The sequence below is a fragment of the Diceros bicornis genome, chromosome 27 (assembly GCF_020826845.1).
Source record: "Diceros bicornis minor isolate mBicDic1 chromosome 27, mDicBic1.mat.cur, whole genome shotgun sequence".
Classification (NCBI taxonomy): domain Eukaryota; kingdom Metazoa; phylum Chordata; class Mammalia; order Perissodactyla; family Rhinocerotidae; genus Diceros; species Diceros bicornis.
The window spans coordinates 24,471,554-24,498,933 of NC_080766.1; positions in this window are offsets into that span (position 1 = coordinate 24,471,554).

The following is a 27,380-nucleotide window of genomic DNA, read 5'->3' on the forward strand; positions in this document are numbered from 1 at the left end:
ACACCACTCTCCGGATTTTTATATGTTGAGGGGAGTGAACTTATGGACAGGACTGGAGGTAGGGTCAAGACAATTTTAGTTTGTTTTATGAAAAGCTGTTATCACCTGACTGCAAGTGGCTAGACTGATCCTCTAGAAAGGAGGGTTGAATGTGCAAAAACAGGAGGGAGTAATTAATGAAAGTAGATCCAGAAAAAGTGTAAAGAGCACAAATAGAGATTTTGATCTTGTATAAGAGGAGGAAGGAAGTAGTGGAGAATTAAGGCAAATTTGTAGATTTGGCGGTGGGATGAGTAGTGATTATCTGATGAATGGTGTTTATTTTATGAAATATGAGACAAGGTCATTAACTGGACAAAAATAAATTTGGCAATTTTTGTAAAGAGGGTTTGAAATAACTGCAGAGAGAGTTATGTCTTTTTCTTTTTCCTTCAGCTATGCTAAAACTGGAACTTTCACATTTAAGACACTAATAGCAACCCGTTATTATTTTGGTCTTGATATGGTGTATGAAGAGGAGGGAATTAAGAGAATGCTGGGGGTAACTTTAAGATACGCACTCTCCTTCACAAAGACAAATAATGCCAGAATCATTGAACTCCAATCTAGTAGCTTCTGTCGTATTCTTTTTTCCATTTCCTTTGTAATTCTGCTCCAAAAAGAGCACTTGGGCATGCGTGCACATACAACAATGTAGGACCACTGCACATAAGCAAGAGAATTTCCATAAGACGAATGATTTTATGCAGAGTTTGGCAGCCAGCTATTCCCCGCCAACAGGAACAATAATAAAGCAATGTTATGTTCAATACCTTATACTCTTGGAATCATTATTCTTAAAATGATCTTTGTGTGCTACAAGTTTTCACTCCCACATTTTTGTGGTTTTTCAATGCATACAGTCACTTTTTAAAAACAGAACAACATGTTGTGCTTTGAATATCCCATTGGGGCCCAGCGTTGTTTCGTCAACTGTTCACTATTGGCCTTTTTCATGGATATTTTTGGCCTCAAAGTAATGAACAGGTGGTGTGGAGGTAAGAAGCCATGTGGGTGTTAATGTGGCATTGCTTTCTGAAGAACAAGAGGAAGCATTTTCAGAATTTCAGGCTGCCAATCTACTGAGTTGGCACCTTCAGTCTAAACTGGAACACCATTTTGAGAGCAGGCACATTGCCATCGTAACAGATGGTTACGGGTATTGACAGTCAAGTGGTCGTGTATGTACATCGGTTGCGGGTGTTGAAAGCAAGCTGCTCATTTAAGAAGGTCAAAAAGGAGTCTGTCCAGAGCTTCCACAAGTAATACTAAGAGGGATGCTATCTATTTCTTGTATTCTATTAATTATCTTCTTACTTATGCTTTCATACAATTACTTAGATAACTCAAGCTGAGAATTTTATATTGTAATAAACAGAACTCAGTGACATAGCAGATGACCTGAATCTGGAATAACTAAAACAATTAACTTTGATAGCTAAAAAAACAAAAAGGCCTAAATGTCACATAAAAGTGAGTAGGAGTTGTTGGTAAATGACATGTAATATTCATTTTAAATAGGATGCTTGATCTGGTAAATTTATGCTCAAAGAGCTCTCAAGCTTCCACTAAACTGGCCGGGCTTATTATTTATTAATCTTGGAAAATCAGCACATTACAGACCCTGTGAAATGTCTACCGAGCATAGTTCCTACCAGTTTTTTAACCTAAATAAGCTAAATTAAAATAATCCCTATTTACAATGGCATATATTAGTTATCCAATTTTGAATGAATTATCAAAAATATCACAAGACATACTAAAAAATATATATCCTCTAATAACTTATGTTCAAGTTTGTTCAATCAATAATATTTTCATGAAAGAATTAATGAGTGCATACCAGTATGTGCTACAGAATGACTCTAAGATGCTGCCCCCTCCAATTGTGCCCAAATCCTTGCATCCACAACCTCATGGAAGTCCCTCTCTTTGCATACTGGCAGGACTTGTGACTTATTCTAACCCATAAAATATGACAAAGGTGATTTCATATTACTTCCATTACATATCTTGTAACTTCTATTTTTCTAATGGACTCATTTTATTGTCTTTCTTTTTGCATGCTTTGAGGAAGCAAATGGTCATGGTGGAGAGGCCCATGTGGTGAGGAATAGAAGGTCACCTCTGTCCAACAGCCAGCAAGGAGATAAGGGGGACGTTTGGCTGATAGCTAGCAAAAAAGTGTCTCACACTCCAGAAGATTGCAAGGAACTGAGTCCTACCAACAACCAAATGAGGTTGCAACTTGACCTTTCTCCGGTCTAGCTTTAGGTGAGTTCCCAGCTCTGCTGATACCTTGATTGCAGACTGATCACAGATCCTGACACAAAGTGTGTAACAAACTAATTCATGCCTGGATTCCTGACTCTAAGAAACGGAAATAGTAAATGTGTGTTGATTTAACCCACTACATTTGTGGTAATTCATTATGCAGAAATTCATAACTAAATCAATATGTTTATTAATAAATTAATGAAAATTCAGGTAATGAAGAAATCTGAATGAACTATCAATGGCTAAGAGAACTGCATAGAGGAGATTCTCTTTAAAATGATAGAATAATGTTTTCTGCATCCCTGGAAGACAGAAGGAAGTATGATCCGTAAAGAATATATCATGAATGCCATGCAGAACGCCAACTGATATGGAGATAAAAATGAAAATTTCCTCCTGCCCAAAATGACCCCACATTTTTGTCAGTTCTTTCTTTACTTTTGAATTCTCATCAATTTCGAGTTACTGGTGTGTAATAGATTCTCAATAAATTTTATAAATAATTGCAAAATGTTGGAAAATTGGCATTATGAGTATATGATAGAAAATAATAATACTGACCTTCTAGATAAGAGATTATTTGGTGAATAATTGGTGAAATAAGATTGAATATTTTGTGGTAATAATTATTATAAGAATAGTTGACATTGACTGGTATTTCCTGTGGATGTGCAATAAGAAAGCATATTATATGCAATATTACATTTAAGACTGGCAACAAGCCTACGAGTTAGCCACTATTTTACTGCAATATACATACCAGCACGGTGAGGCTTACAGATATTAAACTAATTGTGCAGTATCTCTCACTCTTGTAAGAAGATGAGCTAGGATTTAATCTCAGGGGTGTCTGATTTCCAAGACAATGTTCTAAACACTACAGAAGGCTAGGCACACAAGGAAAGAATACACAATTGGTTGATATAGTTTTAAATTAACAAGGGAGTGACAATCAAAGAAAAGCACACTCTTGCGTTATAATCATAACTCTGTCATTATAGAATTATGTAATTTAAAAAAATACTTCCATCTCTAGAATAAGAATTTCTTACTAAATAATCTAGTCCTTCCATGGTCAAATTCCATAATTCTAGAAGAGCATGTGAGGCCCATTTTGAGATCTATGAGTTAGAAGGTAACATATATAAAATTTCTACCTTTTTTTTTTTAGATTTTTGAATTAAAGTTTACACTGAAGGTTACGTCATTTTATATTCCACTTTATTATTTCATTTGACAATCAGAAGGTTTTTTTTTTTAATAATTTATTTTGAGTACAGTAGAAATAAAGGATTTTATATTCTAGGAAACCAGGGGAAAATGACAGTGAATGTTTCCTAAAAGGAGATGGGAGGGTAAATCATAGTGCAGATGGAGGTATTGTGTTGTAATCAGAGGGGTACCTGCCTCGTGGAAGGGAAGAGCAGAGAGCTGAAAATGTGAATCTGAGTGTCAGAATTTGGGCCAGTTACTATATCATGGCTTTTATTTGCTCTTTTCCTGATGAATTAAGTACTTTATTTTACAAGGAGGAAAGGAAAGAAAAAAAGATCTAGTCTGAAATGACTTGAAATAATCATGAGCAGTAGACACAGAACCAAGTTCCTTGAGGATAATAAAAAATATCTGAGATTAAGATCTAATTGTCATTAATGACCATGAATGTACAGTACAGTGGTACCTATTTTATTTTATTCGTTGGCATTAAGTTGTATGGGAGCAAGTTTAGAGAAATTACACAGAAAGATTTTATACATGAATAGGTATTGCTTGGGAAGTTACAAAATGATAGAAGGGCAAGGAAGTTAAAATAACTAAAAAGAAATGGTCCATGAATCTCAGTTGTACATAAAAAAATATATAGCCTGTATGAAAAAATCCTGTGGTTGGAGATTAGGATATTTAACACAGTAACATCAAGGATGTTTTTGTTCCCAATGATCTAGCATCTGACCATAGGGTGTGTAACAAAGATGTCATAGAGAGAGTTTTATTTATAGGAGATGATAGTTCTTTTACCAAGACAACAGATATGAAGATATTAGGTGAATGAATATCCATAAAAAAGGATGATTATGTAATGAAGAACTACAGAGAGAAGTATATCAAGATGAAGTAACCGTCAAAGAATAGTGAATTTTACAAGAGGAGGGAGGAGAAATAGTGTGGGAACAAGGAGCCAAGTGATTCTCCATCCCAATATGAGGTATACGGAACATGAAAGAATAAAGAGCTGCCATTTGAGTGGACTGAAAAGGAGGTAGGATGCTCAGCTAAGAAACAGAGTTAGAGGAACTTTGAGACAAGAAAAGTTTGAGATATTGACATTGGAGCAGAAGACGCAGTGTCCGTAACAGCAGCATGAGAGGAGTGGGGAAGTGGAGAAGAAACTCCAGCAGAGAAAGGGAAATTTAGAGGATTACTAGAGAGAGAAGAATAAACTACAAGACTGATGCTGCGAGAAACTTACATGTTGAGCATTGGCCAAGAATAGTGATAAATGGTGCAATTGATTTAGTCTTGATGTTTCCTTGCAGAACAGAGAGAACCTTTATGTCTAATGAAATACAGCAGAAACCTGGAAGGGACAGTCTAGAAGTTATAGTATGGAGCTGGGCATTACTTTTCCTGAGTTAGTACAGCCGAGGCTGTCGCTAAGACCCAAATCTCTTGCAGGTGTGCGAAGACAGTGGCTCCATCTGGCCGTTACTCAGCTCATCCTTGCTGGGGCAGCATTCTGCCAGGTTGGATATATTGGCTCACCTGGTTTGCCATTTGTCAAGGGCCTGCCTTATCTGCAGGAGATGTTACTGTGATTAGAAAATTTTCAATTTTTAAAATAATAACAATAATAATAACTTCAGAGAATCAGAGAGAATTGCAAAAATGTACAGGAAAATTCTAAGGCTGGGGGAAGATTTGTGTACCATATGCCTCTACTAGTGGAGATGTGCTGTAATTTTGGCTTAACAGCCAAACCAAAAATGGAGATGTGATCAGTTAAGCGATTCACGGCAGGCAGAAGGATAGCAGAAACATTAAGCACAAAAGAAACAATGCACATTTTTAAAGAAAAATATATTTTCTAATGTTGAGAATTGAGAAAAAATTGCTTTCTCTTCTTAAAAACTGAGCTCTCTTTAAAAGAAGCTGGTGGAAAAAGTGAAAGATGTCCTCTAATTTATCCCTAAAATGATGGAAAAAAATGTTTTGAAGTTTTAAAAAAGAATATATAATAAGCCTCTTTTTTCTTTCCATGCATCAATTTATTCATCAGTAAAAATGGAATTATAAATAGTACATATGTCACGGGATCGTTGTAAGAATTAAATGAGATCTTCTTAACTAGCTTGGCATTGGGCCTGATGCATAAAGTTTGGTCATTTTTATTATAATCATAGACATTTTTCCTTCTCATTAAATGTTTTTCAAAAAATTCATGACTGCAAAATATTCCATAACATGGTTGTAGGTTAATTTCACATATTAATATATGTGAAATATAAAACATGTTAATTTATTTACCTAAACTTTTTATCCTTTTTTTAAACTTTATCGAGGAATAATGGACAAATATAATTCTACATATTTAAAATGTACAATGTAATGATTTGAGATATATATATATCAATGTGTATATATATATATATACACATTGTGTAATGATTACCAAGATCAAAGTAATTAACATCTATATCATCTAATATGCCTTATGCTAATAATTGTAAAATTATTAAAACACTATTTAATAAAATCAGTTAAGCTGTTGATATAGTTGATATATCTACTTTTTTGCTTATCATGCTTAATCCAATACAAAATTTAGAATATTCAGGTAAATAAATGGATCATATGTCCTTTAGTAAATCCTTCATAAGTGTTTTATTCATTACATCAGGTATTTGATAAACTGATATTTGGAACATCTGGAAGTTCAAGGTTGTTTTACGTAGCAAGACAAAGTTTTATTGGAGGGCAAACAAAATTTCTACACTGCAAGAAGTTGGAGTGTAGATATTTTGTAATGCCTGTTCATGGCAGATATACGTGCTTTAGTAATCAGCGAGGTACAGGGAAGGGTTAAGTTTTCAGAAAAAATTAAGACCCTAACCAAAGACCTCATAAAGTTATCAAAGCAGAATGGAAGTGCACCTAAGCGTAAGGTCTTACCTTCTTCAGGAAATGGATCTGAGTGCATCTGTTCAATAATACAGTTAACGAATAGTTATGGTCCCAAAGATCTACATCATGGAAATTGGATGAAATGGTTTTTAGTTTGGAAAATATTCAAAGCAATGGCCTAGTGTGGTTTTAAAAAATCAATTAAATCCTCACAGTAGTCTCATTTAAGCAATAGGGTTATGTTGAAACCTTCCAGATGAAGGTTGTAAATAGGACCCTCACATAGCTATTGTATTGGATTGTGGAAGATACACCATGGAATGCTGAAAACAATTGGCAAAGAGGATGGTTTTGTTTTTAGAATAATTAATGATAATCTTTAGTTTCAGGCAATAATTAGCGAGCCAGAACAACAGTCTCTTGAGGCCGCTCTGTCATCGTGTGGGAAATAATATCATGTAATTGGAATAAAGACAACTATCAATTGTCCTAATTTTAATAGTAGGTGTGCTTGAATTCGGCATTTTCAGAATTAGAATTACTATGAAATGATTTTTACAACTTAAAATGGAAAGTTATATGTAATTTAATAATATATTCTTATGTATTGATAGTGAAAACTTTGTTTAATTTTTAAAGAGGCAGCACTTTATATGATGATGTGGAGAATAGAAATTCTGACTGAAGAAACAGGCTTTAAGGGCTGGCCCGGAGGCGTGGTGGTGAAGTTCCTGTGCTCAGCTTCGTTGGCCTGAGGTTCACAGGTTCCACCCGGGGGCGGACCGACACACCGCTTGTCAAGCCATGCTGTGGCGGTGTCCCAGATAAAGTAGAGGAAGATGGCCGCAGATATTAGTCCAGGGCCAATTTTCCTCAGCATAAAGAGGAGGATTGGCGGCAGATGTTAGTTTAGGGCAAATCTTCCTAAAAAAAAAAAAAAAATGAGACAGGCTTCAAGACTATTACAGTCATTCAACACTGAGCTGAGTGGCTTGAACAGGTGTGAGAGAATTGGCATGGAGAAGAATGGGTGAGGCTGAGATATATATCAAAGAAACACAGAACAGGCATTTGTCACCTACTGATGTCAGAAATTCTGGTTTAGGAGAACTACACAATGCCAGATTATAATCCTAAATTTTAGTACACCTATGCATGTTTATTATTATTAGCAATGACATTCACTGCATGCATTTTAGTGTGAATACAGAGATAAGCTTTAAACCACTCCTTCACTGAATTTGAAACACTGTTTCACTGAATTTGAAATGTCCTAATGTTATCTTTCAAATAAATAGCTGTACATATCAATATTCTTCATTTTTAAAAAAATGTTTCCTTGGATAAGAAATGGGCATATCTGTCGCAGCCAGGATCTCCTCTTCTGGGATGCTCACACATCATCAGTCCCTGGCTGCTTGCCATCGGGAGCAGTGCTTTTCCACTATCTTTAGATTCAAAGGATGTTTTCACTGGTTCCTGGGAGATTCCTGCCCACACTTAATTGAAAATGGATTTTGCACAGTTACTCCTCTTGGAGCTGCTTATTTCTTGAGAAATACTAGGTCAGCAATCTGGGCAATATTTACTAGGTGAATGGGTAATATTTTACAGATTTACAAGCTTAGCCTCCCAAACACTGTGATAATTAAGAGACAACGGAAGCATAGTGCACTATGGAGTCAATGATACTCTTTTTATGGAAAGAAACTCTCAACATAAATATGAGAGCTGATTAATCATTGAGTATTAATGTTGTCCTACAGTTTTGCTGAGCAATGATGCATACAGCAAAGTTTGCAGAAATACAAAATGATATGAATATTTAGGTAACTGTCTAATTAGGTTTAAACAGTAAACGACTTTTGCCAAATTTAGATTTTATTACTTTGTTTTTCTGCTTCAGTTCTAATCTTTTCTGATACATAACTCTTTAAGAATTAAAATTAATATTTGACTTAAGTGTATTCTTGTACTATTTTGTGCTCAGATGGTCCACTTGAGAGTTTCATGGTCATATGGGTTTCCTCACAGTGACAAAAAGCACTCAACATTCACTAAATAGCATTTTGTCCATTGCAGGATGGATTTTATTTTTCTGTTTATATGCTTCAACAACGTTCCATGATGAAAATAAAATATTTATTTCTCATAAATTTTTCTACTTCTGTTTTTTTTTATCAGAATAAATCTTTGTCTATCTCTAATTATTGTGAGGGATCAGGAGTTCCACTTCAGTGGAGCAGAATAGAATATGGCAGTATAAATTTAAGCAAACCAGTAACATTTACAATAGTTGACAAAATAGACGTTCCTCAGGATTGAGCAGTAGAGATTTGTCTTTGCACTAGACAACCAAGTCCGCCTGATGTGCAGGAAGAATGCTCAGTCTCACATGATTTCGAATGCTCATGTAATCAGCATGTGTCAAAGTAAAGCTCAATTTCGAATTATAATAACTATTTCAAATATTGATATCACAAATTGATACATTTATGGAGTACTTATGATTAGGAACATTTTATTTACATGAGGAGGTATGTTCTATAATTATCCCCATTTTTAATATTAAGAAAATGAGGCACAAAATGTTAAATGACTTGTTGTCCTCATGTATCAAATGTGTTCTCATTCCTAAATAAATATATTTTACTAACCTTCTGAACGTCAAAAGAAATAATAAAGTGTAATATAAAATGGTACAACCTCTTGTGTAGCCTCTAATTCAACCTCTAAGAAAAAAATAGAACTCTCATACATGTTAATTCCTAATATATTGCTCTCAAAATTGGTCTCAGATACTCTTTTAGCATAGTAGGATTTTATAGTGCAAAGATTACGTTATTTAGTTAACAACTTTTATTTTAGAGTTGGAAAAATTTATGCCAAGGTAATAAGATCAACATACTTAGTAGCATATTTATGATTGAAATGCTTGTCATAATCTGTACTAATTTTTCCATATTTATTTGTTATTTTTATACGCTCAAAAGCTTAAGTTATCCAGGGCAATTTCCAGTAGTTGCAAATAAGAACTCTGACTGACAAGCTTAAACAAAGGGGAAAAAAAACACCATTTGATCTCACATTTACCTGAAGTTATTATCCTACTTGTATCCCATTTGTAATAAAACAACTCAAAATGTCATCTATATTACCTCTCCATTTTCTTGCCTTGCGGTCTCTAAATTAACCAAATTTGGACTCATCTCTCCAAATGCCTGCCAGACTTTCCCCTTAGATACCTGCAAGGCAATTCAAAGCAGAGTGTGTGATGCTACCCAAGCCATCCCACTCCATTTCTTTCTCCCATTTTTCTCTTAGTAAGTGCTGCCTCTACATATGCAGGTGATCAGAAAAATGTCCTAGTGTCGTTCTTAGTTGCTTGTTTTCTTTCACAACCAATATCCAATTCCTCATTAAGTCTGTAGGCACTTCCTCCAAAACAATTCAAGAATCAGGATTTTAATGAGGGTCTAGTTTATAAAACATTGTTTTCACTACATTCCATTATACATATTAAAACTAAGTAAATATAGCTTTAAACATTTTAAGGGATTATTGATTCAACAAAAAACCAAAAATGATATATAACTATTAAATGGAAATAGCATTACATTGGAATTCTTTTTAGTCTCATGCATGGCAAAGTTTTATTAGCATTATTAAATAAATCTATTATCTGAGATTCCTATTTTCCTAATCAGCAAAATTTTAAGAGTAAAATATTACTTTTAAAGATTTCCCTACATTATAACACCACTTTCCAAATATATTTCTTCCATCTGAGTATTGCAGACTTGGTACCTTGGGATATTCGAGGTATATCAGAAGAACATCCTCTAATAATGAGCATCACATGAGGTATTTGTTGATTAGCAATGCCAGAAAGCTTGAGTCACTTATTCGCCTCTGGTTTAATATTAGAGACAATTTCATTGTTACAATAATAATACTTTTGCTGTAACAATACTACTTTTGTATATACCCTTATATAACAATGCTTTATTATTTTAAGAAGTTTTGTAATCTTATCTAGTTTTATAAATAAATTTTAAATTACTTTATAATAAAATTTTAATGAAATATAATTTAAATATCATGAAGCCATTATTTTGGGCATTTTGTTTCAAATCTTTTATAAAATTTAATAATGTGTTCTCTTTCAAATAATATCATTCAAAAGAAAAGTGCCTTAAAGTTTATCATGGAGTTAAATTCAATCTATATAATGAGATAGCAAATTCTTTCCTTATAAAACTCTATGTTCTCTCCCCGGAATTAATTATTTCATTGAGTTTTAATTTACATAACATAAAATGAGAAGATTAAGTGTAAAATGTGATGGATTTTGAGGGATGTATAAAACCATGTCATCAACTTCATTTTAAGACACACAGCATTTCACCCTAAAAATTCCCTTTTGCCTTTCCCAGAAAAACAACAGAGAGAAAGTTACCTTGGTGTAGCAATAACATTGATATAACAATTTAGAACTCAGCATGCAAATTACAAAATTACCTTCGCATAAGCTACGGTGAAGAATCAGACTGTTCATGTGTGCAAGTTTATTATCATACATCCTTAAGAGAGGAGATGAATACTAGAACTTTATTATAAAGCTGATTAATAAATGCATTATATAAAATTCTACTTTAGATTTTATTTTGACAATTTTATAATACTCACATTAAAATAACATAATTTTATAATTGGAAATGTTTCATGTGATAAACACTAATCGTACTATATTTTAGTCATTTTTTTTAGTGATCAGTTTAGAGAAAATTATCATCACTTTGAGAATCTTTCATAACGCATTGTGTCACCTTGAACAACCATATTAATTGAATTTTTCAACTTTATAATTTATAAAATGTTCTCCTTCTAAAATCTTCTGATCCTCTGAACCATGTTACATTTATTATTATATTTCAGAATATTTGTAATTTCTCAAATAACAGGGCATATAAGATTACTTTCAGTGTTTAAATCTTCAAATCAATTGATTGACTGTTTTTTGATTGAACGAAAAATATGTATTGGTGCCTAAATAGTGTAAAATATTACAGTGTATTAAACTAGTCCTGCTGAATTTTTATATGAATTATAAGTAATTTGTTTTAGTATTTTCTCTACTTGTTTTGGTGATTGTCCCAAAAAGTGCTAATTTTCCCCCAATTTCAGTTTTCTTTCTTTTCTCTCTTTGCATGAAGAAGCCTGAGTTTTTTAGGGCACTTTTTCGTTTTTTGAATTTTTTTGCTTTCTTTTGTATTTTTGTGTTTTTGTTTAGAGTTGGGAGGTACTAGTCATACTATTTTCTAGAAAAATGACATCCTGCTCCATACTTGCATTAGATGCTGGATTTGACAATGTGACTAGGACCTGGCCAGTGGTATAGAAGGGATAGTACTGTGGTTCACATGCTGGCATTTTCCTTAAGGAGGAACGGCTTCCTTCTCTCCCTCTACCTTACTACATGAGACATGCAAATGAGACAGCTTTAACAGGGCAGATGAAAGAAGCGTGCTAGAGATGACAGAGTAAAACCATAGCAGGGGTATGGGTCCCTGGACAACCTTATGAAGTGTAACATTCATAAGAGTCTTGAACTCTCTCTCTCTAGATTGCTAAGTGAAAGAGAACACAAATTTCATCTTTAAGCTACTCTTACTTTGGGTTTCTGTTTCAATTAGCAAAAACTATGTCATAATTATTACAATGATTTTATCAAACTACTTCATTCAGTAATTTGTTTCTGAAATGAGAATTTCCTACTTTTATTGAGTGTCATTATTTATGATTTAGTTGGTAAATTTGATTTAATTATTACTGTTTATTAGGCTTACCACCTATTTGATAAATTCATTATTTTATCAGAACTGATTTTTTGCAAGATTATTTTACTTACCATACTGTAAAAGTTCACAAACTCAAATTTAGAAGTGCATTCCTGACGTGTTTAGTTTCATCAAATAACAATTAACATTGATTTGTGTGTGAACATTAGTGACCAACAAAATATAAACACCAATAGCAGGTATGTCATAGGTGATAAATATATTTAGTGGATGATTCTTCTATAAACATTTTTACACAGTCATATTTAACTATCTCAACCATATATGAAACATCTTAAAAAGTTGAGAGGAGAAATAGCCATTAAAAATTCTCTCCTTGCATCTAAATAACATCTTTGATTAACTCCTTTAAAGACAAGGGGAGAGATTTGGAGAGAGAGAGTTGAGATTGAACATGTCTTTCCTGTGATATCCAGTTATATATTACAAAGAGTGGAATTAATTCTAGTAATATTAGCATTCTAGCTATTAAGTAAAGTCAACACGTGATTTTTCCTCAGAACATATATTTCACTCATACATGCAAAATAATATTTGTCATTTGCACATATTTTATGAATCGTTACATGTGAGAGTCAGAAGCGTGAATTGTATAATTGAGGAATATTGGTTTTTTTAATCCATGCAGATCTAATTGTGCAATTACAAAATTCTTAAGTTTACGATCATAAAAAAAATGTTTTTAGCCTTCACATTTACTTAATATCCGGAGTTCTATGATTTCAATCCCTTTTTTTCTGTCTTAAAGGACTCTATTTGTTATTGCCACTATGGTTCTTAGCTCTTTGTCTGTGAATATTAATTTTAAACACACATAATATTATCTCGAACATAATGAAATATGCCAAATAATTACAACGGAAAGTCGTCTCTCGAGTAATTTCACATTGTATTTTAGGAGGACATCACACTGATTATTAAGAATGGAACAAAAAATAAAAGTAAATCTAGAGAAAAAGTATTAGAATGAATCACTATTGTCTAGCTATTAAGAAAAAGAAGAAATGATATTTTGTTTTAGGTCCTGTGAATTATTACACTTTTACTATTAAGATATTTCATTTTTTCTTCCAAGATATTGTCTTATATTTCCATGAACCAATGTAATAAAAAAAATTTAAATGAAAGCAACTTTGTTTAAGATCATGCATATACAAATTCTGATAGTTCAAGATTTACAACTCATATTTTGGAAATATTTGAGACTTTGGAAGTTTCCATAAGGAGCAAATTCAGGAAATTAATAAAATCTAACTCACCATTATTATGTCATAATGCAAATAGCTGAAACTAAGCAGCAAATGGAAGTGTTATCGAAAATATAATTAAAATCAAAATCTTCTGCCAAACTAGAAAGACTCTCCACAAAGGTAGAAGAGAAATAAAACACTTTTACTATCGAATAAGCATTTCACTAAAATGCAATGTGCATCACAGACAACCTGCTAAGAGATTGCAAAGGCAGACAAAAATCTCACTCTTTTATACCCAAGCAGATACAACCCACTACATAAAGTAAACAACAATTTAGCTCTCAGATAGAGGACCTGATGACACCATTTGTGACACAGAGTTCGTTCTAAACTCACTCGATATTTGGGGTGACCACCATGCTAGCCAATTGGCTTTATTTGAAGGAAAAAAAAGCTTCTCATAATTTTATAACAGGAAATACTTTTCAAGTTGGAGCAAGGTACCTGCAGAAGTTAGGCTCCTAGATTCCTCAAAAAATCAAGGATAAAACTACCATATGATCCAGCTATTCCACTGTTGGGTATTTATCCAAAGAACTTGAAAACACCAATTTCTAAAGGTACATGCACCCCTGTGTTCATTGCAGCGTTATTCACAATAGCCAAGACTTGGAAGCAACCTAAGTGCCCATCAAGGGACGAATGGATAAAGAAGATGTGGTATATATACACAATGGAATACTACTCAGCCATAAGAAACAATGAAATCCAGCCATTTGTGACAACATGGATGGACATTGAGGGTATAATGCAAAGTGAAATAAGTCAGAGGGAGAAGGTCAAATACCGTATGATTTCCTTCATTAAGTAGTAGATAATAACAACAATAAACAAACACATAGGGACAGAGATTGGATGGGTGGTTACCAGAGGGGAAGGGGGGAGGGAAGAGGGTGAAAGGGATAATTCGGTACATGTGTGTGGTGATGGGTTGTAATTAGTATTTTGGTGGTGAACATGATGTAATCTATGCAGAAATAGAAGTACAATGATGTACACCTGAAATTTTTACAATCTTATAAACCAATGTTACTGCAATAAATAAAAAATTAAAAAAAAAAAAAAAGTTAGGCTCCTAACATTCCACAGAAACTGCACGGGCTCTATCTTCCTTGATGATTACATTTCAAAGAAATGGTTCCTAGGTCCTTGAGAAAGACATTCCTGGACTACAAGTTGGCGATCGAGTTATTTAACTCTTAAAAAGACTTTCATACATTTCAAAGAAGCAGGGAAATAATTTACAATTGTAGAATTTCTAAAGTAAATGCTCAAGAAAGGGAATGGGGCTTGTCTTTTCCTTTATTTTCAATAGGGAGAATTTTTTTTTTTTTCCTTTTTCAATTTGTATTTCCTCTTACAGGAGCAGGGTAAAGAATTCCTGTTAATTTCATGAAAATTTAAAAGTCAATTAATTAAGGTAGTTTTAAGTTTTATAATGTTAGAATTATGCATGTAAAAGAGTAAATTAACACCTTTCCCCCAGTGTTGAGATCCGTGGATTACATTTTGTTTCTGACTCTCTGTCACTTGCTCCCCATATGTCTCTGTATCTCTCTCTTCCTTTCTAAAGTTAGACACTAATACCCGCTGAACGGTTCTTAATGATAACTCATACACATCAAAATTTATTCCCCTCCACCATCATCTGGTCAAAGCCTTCCTCTTCACCTGTGTTGATCTTTGATCACAGTGCTTAGCGAAATGACAAACAACATTTTGAATAATCAAAATAGTAGTACACAATTACTGTAGAAAATTTAGAAAAATCAGACATGTATAATGAAGACGATGACATTTACTTGAAATCTCATTCGCAAAGATAAAAACATACAGTGTCGGTGAATTTATTTAAGATAGAAATATATTTATAGTTATAGTATATATTATTTTATACATTATATACTAGTATATATATACTAAACTATACAGTAGTTTTAGGTTTATACATATCCATATGATTATATAAATACACATAATTACAAATATATAGTTATAGATTATTGTTATAGACATTGATATATAGTTGTATTTATAAATACTGTTAAATAGATACAGGTACATATTTATATATACATACTCTCATATACAGTCATGCGTCACTTAATGACAGGGATATGTTCTGAGGAGTGTGTCGTTAGGCAATTTTGTCATTGTGCAAACACCATAGAGTGTACTTACACAAATCTGGATGGTATAGCCTACTACACACCTAGGCTATATGGTACTAATCTCATGCGACCACCGTTGTATATGCAGTCCATTGTTGACTGAAACATTGTTATGTGGCACATGACTGTATATAGTTATATTTTGTGAAAATCACATAAATGTATATATTTGTAACAATTTAAATCATATTGCATATATTTTTGATGTTGTATTTTTTTTTTTTTTTTTTTTTGTGAGGAGATCAGCCCTGAGCTAACATCCGCCAATCCTCCTCTTTTTTTTTTTTTTGCTGAGGAAGACGGCCCTGGGCTAACATCGGTGCCCATCTTCCTCCACTTTTTTTATATGGGACGCCGCCACAGCATGGCTTACCAAGCAGTGCGTCGGTGCGCGCCCGGGATCCGAACCAGCGAACCCCGGGCCGCCGCAGCGGAGCGCGCGCACTTAACCGCTTGCGCCACCGGGCCGGCCCTTGATGTTGTATTTTTAAGTTGACTGTTAAGCTTTTGAATCAGTCTAATTTAGAGCAAAATGATTCATTCCTCCTCTCTCACAGAAAAAGGGATTGTTAATAAAATTTCTTTGCATACAACATGTACAGATTAACTTATGCAGAAATAAAATTAGTTTGGTCTTTTTTTTTTTTATACAAAATCATGGTGGTGGGTTTTTTCATTTATTTATGATTACTTTGCAGTTATGTTTGGTATTAAAAAATTCTGTATCAGAATTAGAAAATCCAATAATTATGTATATTAAAAACATTTTAATTTAGTTTATTTTCTTAAATCTGGACATAACTACCAATAGCAATAGATTCCTAATAATAATATATAAATTTGATTTTGAAACAAATCATAATTCACATATTACAGTTAGATATGTACATTTGTTTTCCCTTAGATTATCCTGACTTCAGAGAGACAAATAAAAGTACTCTGAAAATTTCAATGACAATCTAAATCATCCCCGTTTAAACAGATAATAATTTCTAATATTTCATTAAAAATATTGATAATGCTTTCCAAATTACAATAAAAAGTGACTTATAATCTTTAATTGATTATTGAGTTTTAGAATGTTTGGACTATTTTTATGTATGCCTCACTCCTTTGTTTTTTTTTTTTTTTTTGTGAGGAAGATAAGCCCTGAGCTAACATCCGTGCTGATCTTGCTCCACTTTATGTGTGGGGCGCTGCCACAGCATGGCCTCACAAGCGGTGTGTTGTTGTGCGCCCAGGATCCGAACCCAGGCCGCCAGCAATGGAGTGCACACACTTAATCCCTACACCAAGGGGCAGGCCCCCTCACTTTTATTTTTAAGATGAGTTATTTAGAGCACTTTTAGGTTCATAGCATAGCTGTGGTAGCTGAAGGTAGAGAGATTTCCCATATACCCCTTGCCCCACACATGCATAGTCTCCCCATTCTCAACATCCTCCACCAAAGTGGTGCATGTGATGTACCCCCAAAGTGTTACAATTGATGAACTTACATTGCCACATCGTAATCACCCCAAGTCCGTACTTCACATTACAGTTCTCTCTTGGTGTTGTACATTCGATGGATTTGGACAAATGTGTGATGACATGGATCTACCATTGCATTATCATACAGAGTGGTTTCACTGGCCTAAAAATCTTCTGTGCTCTGCCTATTCAGTCCTGCCATCTGCCACCTCAACCTCTGGCAACCACTGATCTTTTAACCATCTCCACAGCTTTTTGCTTTTCCCAAAACGTCATATAGTTGGAATTATATAGTTGGTAGCCTTTTCACATTGGCTTCTTTCACTTAGTTATATGCATTTAAGTTTCTTCCATGTCTTTTGACTTGATAGCTCATGGCTCCACGCTCATTTCTTTTGGGCACTGAGTAATATTCCATCGTCTGATGTACCGCTTATTTATCCATTCACCTACTGAAGGAAATCTCAGTTGCTTTCAAGTTTTGGCAATTACGAATAAAGCTTCTATACATCCATGTATACGTTTTTCTGTGGACATGTTTTCAACTATTTTGGGTAAATACCAAGATCGCAATTGCTGTATCCTCTAGCAAGAGCATGTTTAGTTTTGTAAGAAGCTGCCAAATTGTCTTCTAAAGTAGCCGTACCATTTTGCGTTCCCACCAGCAGTGAATGAGGGTTCCTGCTGCTCCACATCCTTGTCTGTATTTAGTATTAGTGTTCTGGGCTTTGGTCATTCTGATAGGTGTGTAATGGCATCTCATTTTGTATTAATTTGCTTTTCCCTGATGCCCTATAAGGTGGAGCATCTTTTCATATGCTTATTTGCCATCTGTGTGTCTTCTTTGTAAGGTGTATATAAAAATCTTTAGTCCATTTTTTAATCAGGTTTTTTGTTTTCTTATTGTCAAGTTTTAAGAGTTCTTTATATATTTTGGATAACAGTTCTTTATCAGATGTGTCTTTTGAAGATATTTTCTCCCAGTCTGTGGCATGTCTTCTCATTCTCTTGAGATTGTTTTCTCAGAGTAGAAGTTTTTAATTTTAAGGAACTTAAGCTTTATAAATTTCTTCTTTCATGGATCATGTCTTTGGTGTTGTATCTAAAAAGTCATCACCATCCCCAGGATTACCTAGCTTTTCTTCTACATTATCTTCTGGGAGTTCTGTAGTTTTGTGTTTTGTATATAGGTTCCTTCACTTAAAAAAAAATTACAGTGATTCTTATTCCTACCATATTTTCACTCTGAATACATGTGAAGTTTCATTCTTTGTAGACTCAATGACCTAGATTCGCTCTAAGTGTTGTCTTTATTTTTCTAAAGCATTTAGAGTAGGGTGGTTAGGCATAGGAACTCTGATATCAAACTACCTGGGTTAAATGCCAGCTGCTCTGATGATAAGTATGATCTTCAGCAAGTCACTGTCTCCTTATAAATCACTGATAATAGCATTGCCTACCTTGTGGGTTTGTGAGGATTGGATGGGCTCATATATGTAAAGTACTTAGCACGATTATTCCCAGCAATAATAACAGAAAAAGAATGAGGAGAATGAGGAAAAGCATTAAGAAGAATGTCATGCTTCAAGTTTATCTGAATAATAAGCTTTTAGGTAGTGTCTCAGGTTATTTGGAAAATATACAGAAGTCTCATCTGTGTCCCATGGTGAGGAAATTGTGTGCAAATTACCCATTAAAATGGTCTCACTTTTATTAAAAGTCAATTTGAATATGCTAATGTAAAAATATATTCTGATATATCATTAGATGACCTTAGGAATCATTTTATTTTTAGAAAATACTTTTTGACATAATTTTATCATCACAAAATAAAATAGAAAATTAGTTAACTCACCTACATAAACTAAAGAAATGAATGCTAATTTGAGATAAGACAAATACAAATTTTATGTTTGCTCTTATAGAAATTATACTCAAATGTTGTTTTCCTTGTTGTTTATGGGTGAACAGAAATATCAATAGGTTTTTTTTTTCTTTCTGAGGAAGATTAGCCCTGAGCTAACATCTGTTGGCAATCTTCCTCTTTTTTTTTGAGGAAGATTAGCCTTGAGCTAACATCCGTGCCAATCTTCCTCTGCTTTGTATGTGGGTCACTGCCACAGCATGGCTGATGAGTGGTATAGGTCTGTGCCCAGGATCTGAACCTGTGAAACCCAGGCCACCAAAGCAGAGTGCGCTGAACTCAACTACTAGGCCATGCGGCCGGCCTCAAATATCAGTAGTTTTTATGTGGACTTGAGATCATTATTAGATATCCAAATGAAAATGCTAAACAAATAGCTGGATTTCTGAGTCTAGAGTTTGGAGAAGAGGTCTGGGCTGGAGATCTAATTTGGGAATTGTCAGTATTAGGTGATAATCAAATCTATGATACTGTGTAAGATCATCTAAATAGTAAGTGTAGATAGAGAAGTAATGAAGTCTGAGTATTCACTTCTGAAGTACTTCAAAATTTGGATATTGGGAAGATGAAGACATTCTGCAAAAGAAAGTTGCTGGGGGGGGCGCATTAAAAACTGATAGTACATTTTATATAATAACTTAGAAAATTTTAGGGTGAAGTTTTGGACCTTAGAATTAACCCTAGAAAAATGAGAAGTAAACAGTCTAATATCAAGTTCTACACAATGTATGACATTTCTAATGTTGATTTCTGTGTTAATACCATAATTTTACTTTGTGTTCTGTTTATTTGTATGCTTTTCAGCACCATTCCTTATAAAATTTCGAATTGTTTAACTGGAAATGCACAGTTCATTTTCAAGTGGGAGTGAATGGGAACTACTATTTGGTTAATATATAAATGTATCATAACCACTTTTAAAATTTGCTGTGTTTGTTCAGTCTTGACACTTTTTTTTTATCTCTACCACTTCTATTACTATTGATTCATATAAATTCACATGGATTACTATAACATCCTACATGCTGATACAAGCTATCTTTTTCTCAATGCCTATTTTCTACAGAGATGGCTTTAAACCTTCTATTCTTCCATAGAGTCCAATTTTTACAGAGAAAATAGATACTTGATGCCATCCGTTGCCCTTAAAGTTGTTCACCACCTAGCTCTTCTTATCTGCACTTACATTTTTTCACTTTTCTTATTGGGTAAACATTAACTGACATCTAGTATTTTCTTTGTGATTTCCCTGGCATTCCTCTTATTTATTCCTGTATAACAGAGTATCCCAAAATTTAGCATCTTAAAACAATGATTTTAACATGCTTGCAGATTCTGGATGTCAGGGATTGAGAAAGGGCAAAGTGGGGATTGCTTGTCTGTTGCATGAAGCTAGGGGCCTCATCTGGATTCCTTTCAAGTTATAAGTAATTCATCAGCTGAGTCAGGAATCATCTGGATGTAAATTGGACGTGTGTTCATTCATATGCCTCTCCTCTGACCCTTGTAGTTGGCTGGGACCTCAACTGGGGCTTGTGGACAAAATACCAGCACACGGTCTTTTCACGTGGCCTGAGCTTTATTGTAGCATGACAGCATAAAACTTCTCATAGGTTAGTTTAGGGCTCCAATTACAAGTGCCCCGAGAAAGCCAGGGGGCAGCTGTTTGCCTTTTGTGACCCAGCCTCCAAAGTCACACAGGGCTCACTTCCGCCATAGTGACAAGCCCTTCCGGATTCAATGGTAGAGGATATAGGCCTTATCTCTTTATGAAAAGAATAACAGTGTCACGTCATAACAAGGGCATGTGGGATGGGAGATGTTGTGGTAGCCATCCTTGAAAAATACAATCTGCCACAGTCTACCCTCAGCCGTGAAATTTCACCTCTCTCCCGCATAAATAACACATTCATCCCCTTCTTCATTGCAACCATTACAGCATTAGTTCAAATTTGAGAATTTAACTAAGGATCCAGGTATGGGTGAAGCTGCTCGGGTGAGGTATACTGGGTACCACTCCTTGTTCACCATTTCTCTCAATCTGTAGACTTGTGAACTGAAGAGAAAAGGTATTTCTCTGCTCTACCTCACACTCATTGCACAACTCTGGAATAGGCACAGGTAACCACTGTAGACATTCCCAGGTTAAAATGGGAAAATCAGGAGGCACAGAGGCCACTAAAAATCAATTGGGGCATATTTTTCATTTAGATTCGAGGTCAGTTGTAGTGTTGCAGAGTTGCTCCCTATGGCTTTTGAATCTGCATTCTAGGCTTCTGTTTCCATCATCTGAGTTGTCCTTCCTTTTCAAGAGGAAGGAGCACATGTGTGTATATCTGGGTAGTTTCCTCAGCATTCTTTTTGCTTATAGAAGTTTGAGGGTCAAAAATACTCTTTTAATTTATACTGTTAATTTCCTTTTCAGTGGGAGCTGATGCAATTCCTTTAAAAACCGTGTGTATGTCAATTTATACGTCACTCCATAGATACAAATTACACCCCCAAATCTCGTCAAGATAAACCCCTATCCATCTGTCTCCCAATGGTACTGCTGTGAGACAAATTCCTTAAGATTCTTAGAAATCCCTTTGTTTAACAGAGAAAACCTGTGAGACACCCTCTTATGATCTTTAGAAGGATTTGTGTCTGTCTGAATGGTTCTATGAGACATCATCTTAGATCTTTTAAGGTCTTGACATAAGATCTTGCATCCTACCATGGATTTAATCTTCGCCTGGAAGCTATTTCTTAATTTGAGAATGATTTGCCATCTGGAAAAGTTGGCAACAAGATGTAGTTTTAATTTAGAGTTCTACAAACTCTGATATTTAAATATTTAACAGTTCATTCTTTAGCTCATACAACTTCTCTTTCATTTTATTTAGAAGCAGAGAGAGAAGGCCAGGTGGCATCTTCAACAATTTGCCTGGAGATCTCCTAGTTAGGAGATTAAGTTCATTAGCTGTGTTTTCTGTTTTGCATGTTAATTCAGGCAAGGATGTAGCCAAATTTCCTGACACTGTATGACAAGCACCCCTTTTCCTGTAGTTGTCAACGCCATTTCCCTTAATCTCCTTTAAGCTTTTACCGACAGACTTCTCCAGGCCATTTAGGCTTCATTGATACTATTCTAAAAACCCTTTAAGCTTTCATTAATAGGAATCTCAAGGCTCAAAGGCAATTTCACATGTATTAGGTTATGGTTATGGCAGATACTACCAGCAGTTCCATAATCGTCTCCATTTATTTACAAGTGCATACCAAATTATCCTCAATTTCTTATTGTAAAATCATCATCTTATTATGCTTACAGATACTGTGGGTCAGCAATTCAGGAAAAAGCAGAAGAAATTACCATCTGTTCAATGATATCAGAAACTGTACCTTAGAGACCTCAATTTCTGGGCACAGGAATTATGTGAAGGCACATTCACTCACATGTCTGGTGGTTGATGCTGACAGTAATTAGAGATTCCTGCTGCCTCGTCAGCCAGAACACTACTTCATATACCCTGGGCTTCCTCATATCATCATAGCCTTGGACTTCTTATACTGACAATCAGGGCTCCAAAGGTCCCCCGTGTCCCTTATATGAACTAGCCTTAGATGTCATATCATTTGATTTCTGCCATAAACAAAAGCCTACGATCCAAATTCAAAGGAAAGAATTGAGACTCTCATCTTTTAATTGGAAGAATGTCAGAGTCACATGGTAAGAAGAGCATGTAGGATGGGAGATATATCAAGGAGATTGTATCATTTAACCAAAAGGGCAGCAGAAATTATTATGCATTGAATACGTGTATTAGTGAGAATATTTTCTTTGATTTACAGCATTAAATGTAGAGTTACTTAAAAATGATTAGAAGTTACAAACGTACAAAGCACAATCAATAGCACACCACATAGAATGCCAAACACCAGGTGCATTTTCAGTGTTAATTTCTGAATTAATTATGTCTATGATACTATTGATCAAAGCAAAATTCCTTTGGTCTTAGTAGACATGATGGCTAATTTTACCTATCAACTAGGTTAGGCCATAGAGTGTCTAGACATTTGGTCAAGCATTATTCAGGTGTGTCTCTGGGAGGGTGTTTCTGAATGCCAGTAACATTTAAATTGGTAGACTGGGTAGAGTGGATTGTCTTTTCTAAGGTGCGCAGGACTTATCCAGTTATTTGAAGACCAGAACAGAACAAAAAGGCTGAATAAGAGGGAACTCTTTTGGCTTGAGCTGAAACATCTGTGTTTTCCTGTCCTTAAACTGTAACTCACACTTTGGACTCTTCTGGTTTTCAGGCCTCCCAACTCAGACTGGAACTTAAACCATTGGCTCTCCTGGGTCTCCGGCGTGCCCACTGCAGATCTTGGACAATTTAGGAAACGGTGAGATTTTTTTTTTAATAAATTAATTTATTAAATCAAAATTGTAGAAATGAGAATGTTAAATATTTATTTTTATTTAGTAACGTGAATTACATAATGTTAATAAAGTAGCATCAGATTTTGTTAAGCTCTTTACAAATCTAACATCATTTAGTTCTTATCATCACCCAGTGTTACAAATGTTATTAGTATTTTCTTCATTGTACAGATGAGAAACTGATGCAAAGAAAGTTCATTAAATTGCCCAAAATAACAAAGATAAGTAGCATTTTGTTATAAGTGCCCAGAATACACTGTCTTATTATTTGTTGAATGGCAGTCTTGATAAATTGCTGGAATAAATTTTATTTCTAACAATTGAAAGAGGATATTTGTAAAACCTGATCCTGTTACTCACTGCCTGTAACATTTTAGTAGATGCCCAGTGCGTGCTCTGGATCACAAGGCCTGAGTGCTCCTCCTCTTCCAACTCTCAGCCTCATTTCACACGCTGCCTTGTCACCTCTCCTGACTCAGGTGTCTCACTCTTTTATCATCTTTTTGTCCATAGTGCCAGTATATTACTTAGCCCCGAAATTAAATAAAAATAGAATGAATGAATGAATGAGTGAATGAAACAGCCCATGGAATGAAGAAACTTTATTTCAAACAGAAATCAGTCAATTTCCAGTGCCGACTAGGAAGAACATATCTCATTATTTGATTAGAATGTACCTCCCCATTAGAACCTACTCCATCCTCCATGAATGTGCGTGCATACACATAAAAAAACCGCTTCATATGTCCCCACATTAATTTCCAAATCTCAACTGTGTTTATTGCCGAGATTCTTTGCTTGAATAGAGTTTTTTAAAAAAGCTAAACTAAATATTTCGCCTTTATACTATGACCAATAGTTTATTCAACAAAAGTCATAAAAGTCTGCAAGCCTGAGATTATTTTGCAAATTAGCCGTATAAGATTTTAAGTTCTGATTATACATAATTTGCTCTCAGGAAGGATAGCAGGGGCTATGATAAAGAACACAGTCTTTGAAGCCAGAAGGACGATGGTTTAAGTTTTATTTTTCTCACTTAATAGCCGTATGAATTTGGGAGTAAAAAAATTTTATCTAAAAGCAAGCAAGTTATTAAATATTCACTCAAATTAATATCATTACGATTATTCAAATAAATAATAGCACGCAGATTTAAACACCTCTACTAATTACATATTTACATATTTTAAATGATTCCAATTTACCTGCATCTACATTTAATGTTTCTCCAAGTTGTTATCCAGAATAGTCCAAAATAGTATGTTTTAAACAGTGCTCATCCAAATCACTAAAATACAATTATCAGCAATGCTCACGTTGACTGAAATTATGTACCCAAATGCCCAGAGCTATTCTAGATCATATCTATGTCCTAGCATCCCATTCAGGTTAGCATTTTTCCAGAATAAATTATATGGTCATCCTAGATTCTCATGATTAGATGAAAAAATGTTTAAAAACTCAGCAGAAATAAATTGAGATTCAACAATTATTTGCATGCTATAATTAAATATTGCTAACATACTAAAATTTTACTTTGGGGTTAACAAAAAAATTAGTCTAAATTTTTTAAGCATTCCTAGCTGTGTAGGAACAACTTTTTAAAAAAATTTCCAAAAGTGATCAGGCAATTTAGAAGCACTAATGATTTTTACATTTACTGTTTAACATCTGTAAACAATGTGTATACAACAAATGTAGTTATTATTTACTCTTCATTCTAATCATATTCATAACACACTTCTATTATTAGTATGTGCTTTAAGTTCAATCATCTACCCTTAAATACACTTTTAAAAGATACAAAGTTATTTTTATATGTATATATACGGCAGCCTGTCTAAAACATGCAAACAGCAACAACAACCGAAGTGAGATCTTAATTTTTAGAGTTGGAAATAAAATTTCAATGCCAAAACTCACCATAACATTTTGGACTGGTATTCTTTCTGGCCTCCTGTGTTCAACGTATGAGCTCATTCCAGTCACTGTTGTAGATGCTGGACAAAACTCCCTGCCCTCAGGGAACTTATATTCTAGTGGGAATACTACACGTTAAAATGAAAATGATAAAATATATGTTAATCTATATGTTAATGATAAGGAGAAAAATAAAGCCAAGAATTGGATTTGGAAGTTTTGGGGTCTCAAGTGTAGACATTTTAATGAGGTAAAGTCAGGATAGATCTTTCTAAGAGAAGGGAGTAAACCAAGGGAATACCTGAGGAAGGGTCTCGCAGGTGGAGGGGACAAGAGCTGTAGAGTCACTAATGTGGGAGTGTGCCTACACCCCGCCTTGAGTAACTGAGCAAGGATGGTAACCAGCATGGCTGGGGGGGGGTTGTAAAGAGGGTGGCAGATGATGAGGTCAGGAAGAGACTAAGAGGGCACGTGATATTGGGAATGTGGTACACCGTTGCAATAACTGGTTTCCTTAGGGAAACAATAAACAGCTGGAACAGTTTGAATAGAGGGTTAATAACATCTGGATGAAAACAAGCTCTCTGGCTATCGGATTGAAGATAGGCTGAAGAGGACCGTGGACAAAAGCAGGAGAACAATTGGACAGATATTATAGTAATCCCAGGTGATGTGGGCCAGGTTGGTAACAGTCAGTGGAGGCGGGAAGGATTCTGGACATATTCAAAGAGATTAATGAGATGATAATAGTCTCTAATGGAAAGAGTTCTAGTAAGTATCAAAGGAGATAATATGCATAGAGCATTGATCACAATGCTTGGCAAATAACGATAAATTATTGAATATTGGTGAGTGGTGGTAAGTAATAATAGACAGGGGTGGATTTACGGTGAAGCTACTGAAGCAAATGCTTCAGAACTCCTCCCTGATGAAGACTACTTCTAAGACACTCTACTTTTATATTTGCAAGTTTGTATGACTTTTCATAAGAGGCTCCTCAAAATTGTGTAAGCTTCAGGTCTCAACATTTGGATCTGCCTCAGGAAAAGTTATGATAGTAGCAGAGAAAAAAAAAGAGGAGGATGAGGAAGAAGAGGAGGAGGAAAAAGTAATTATAACAACAAAACTAATGACTGATAGAATGAGCTGGAAATACTGTGCACCAGAGCAAAGATTTTAAAAGGCTCAAGAAAAACATGCTAACTCTAAAAGTAAATATACATATTTTCAGCTTCTCAAGCTCATGAGTATAGCTGAGTAATGTTTAAGTTGTACTAATCAATTTTCTTATGAAGATGAGAAGCCTCTGATGAATTTTGCTGAAAATTAGTAACTAATCCTTTTGGAGTTTAATGATGTATAAGGATTCTTCAAGTGTATTAATTTTCAAGAATTAATGTGAGTGCTTATGGTGGAATCAGGCTGTTTGTCTAGTGTAAATCCTGGAATGATCATCTAGGATCTCTTCAAAATGTTTAAATCTTTCAGGACTGCTTGGTCAGTGGATATGCCTATCATTGAACACTTTTTCATTGAGTGAAATTGTCTTTCATCCACAGATGGCCACCGTTATTAGCAAACATACCATTGTGATGCGTGGAGAAGGTATTCTGATTAATTTTAAAGTGTATTGATAATGCTGGGGTATAATATTTTATGTCAATAGATAAATAAAGTTGAATTAATGAGTACATAGACAATTATATAACTTGTTTTATAAATGGCTTTTATTTGGTTTGCTTTTCATAACAACTGAAGGAGAAGCTGTACTATTAGATAATTTTTAAAAATAAGAAGCTTGCATTGATTAAATGACTTTCCTGAGCTCTTCAAGATAGAACAAGGGAAATCCAGGAAAAGACACAATTATACAAATTATAACCTTGTATCCTTTTATCTCCTTTTTTCCCTCTCACT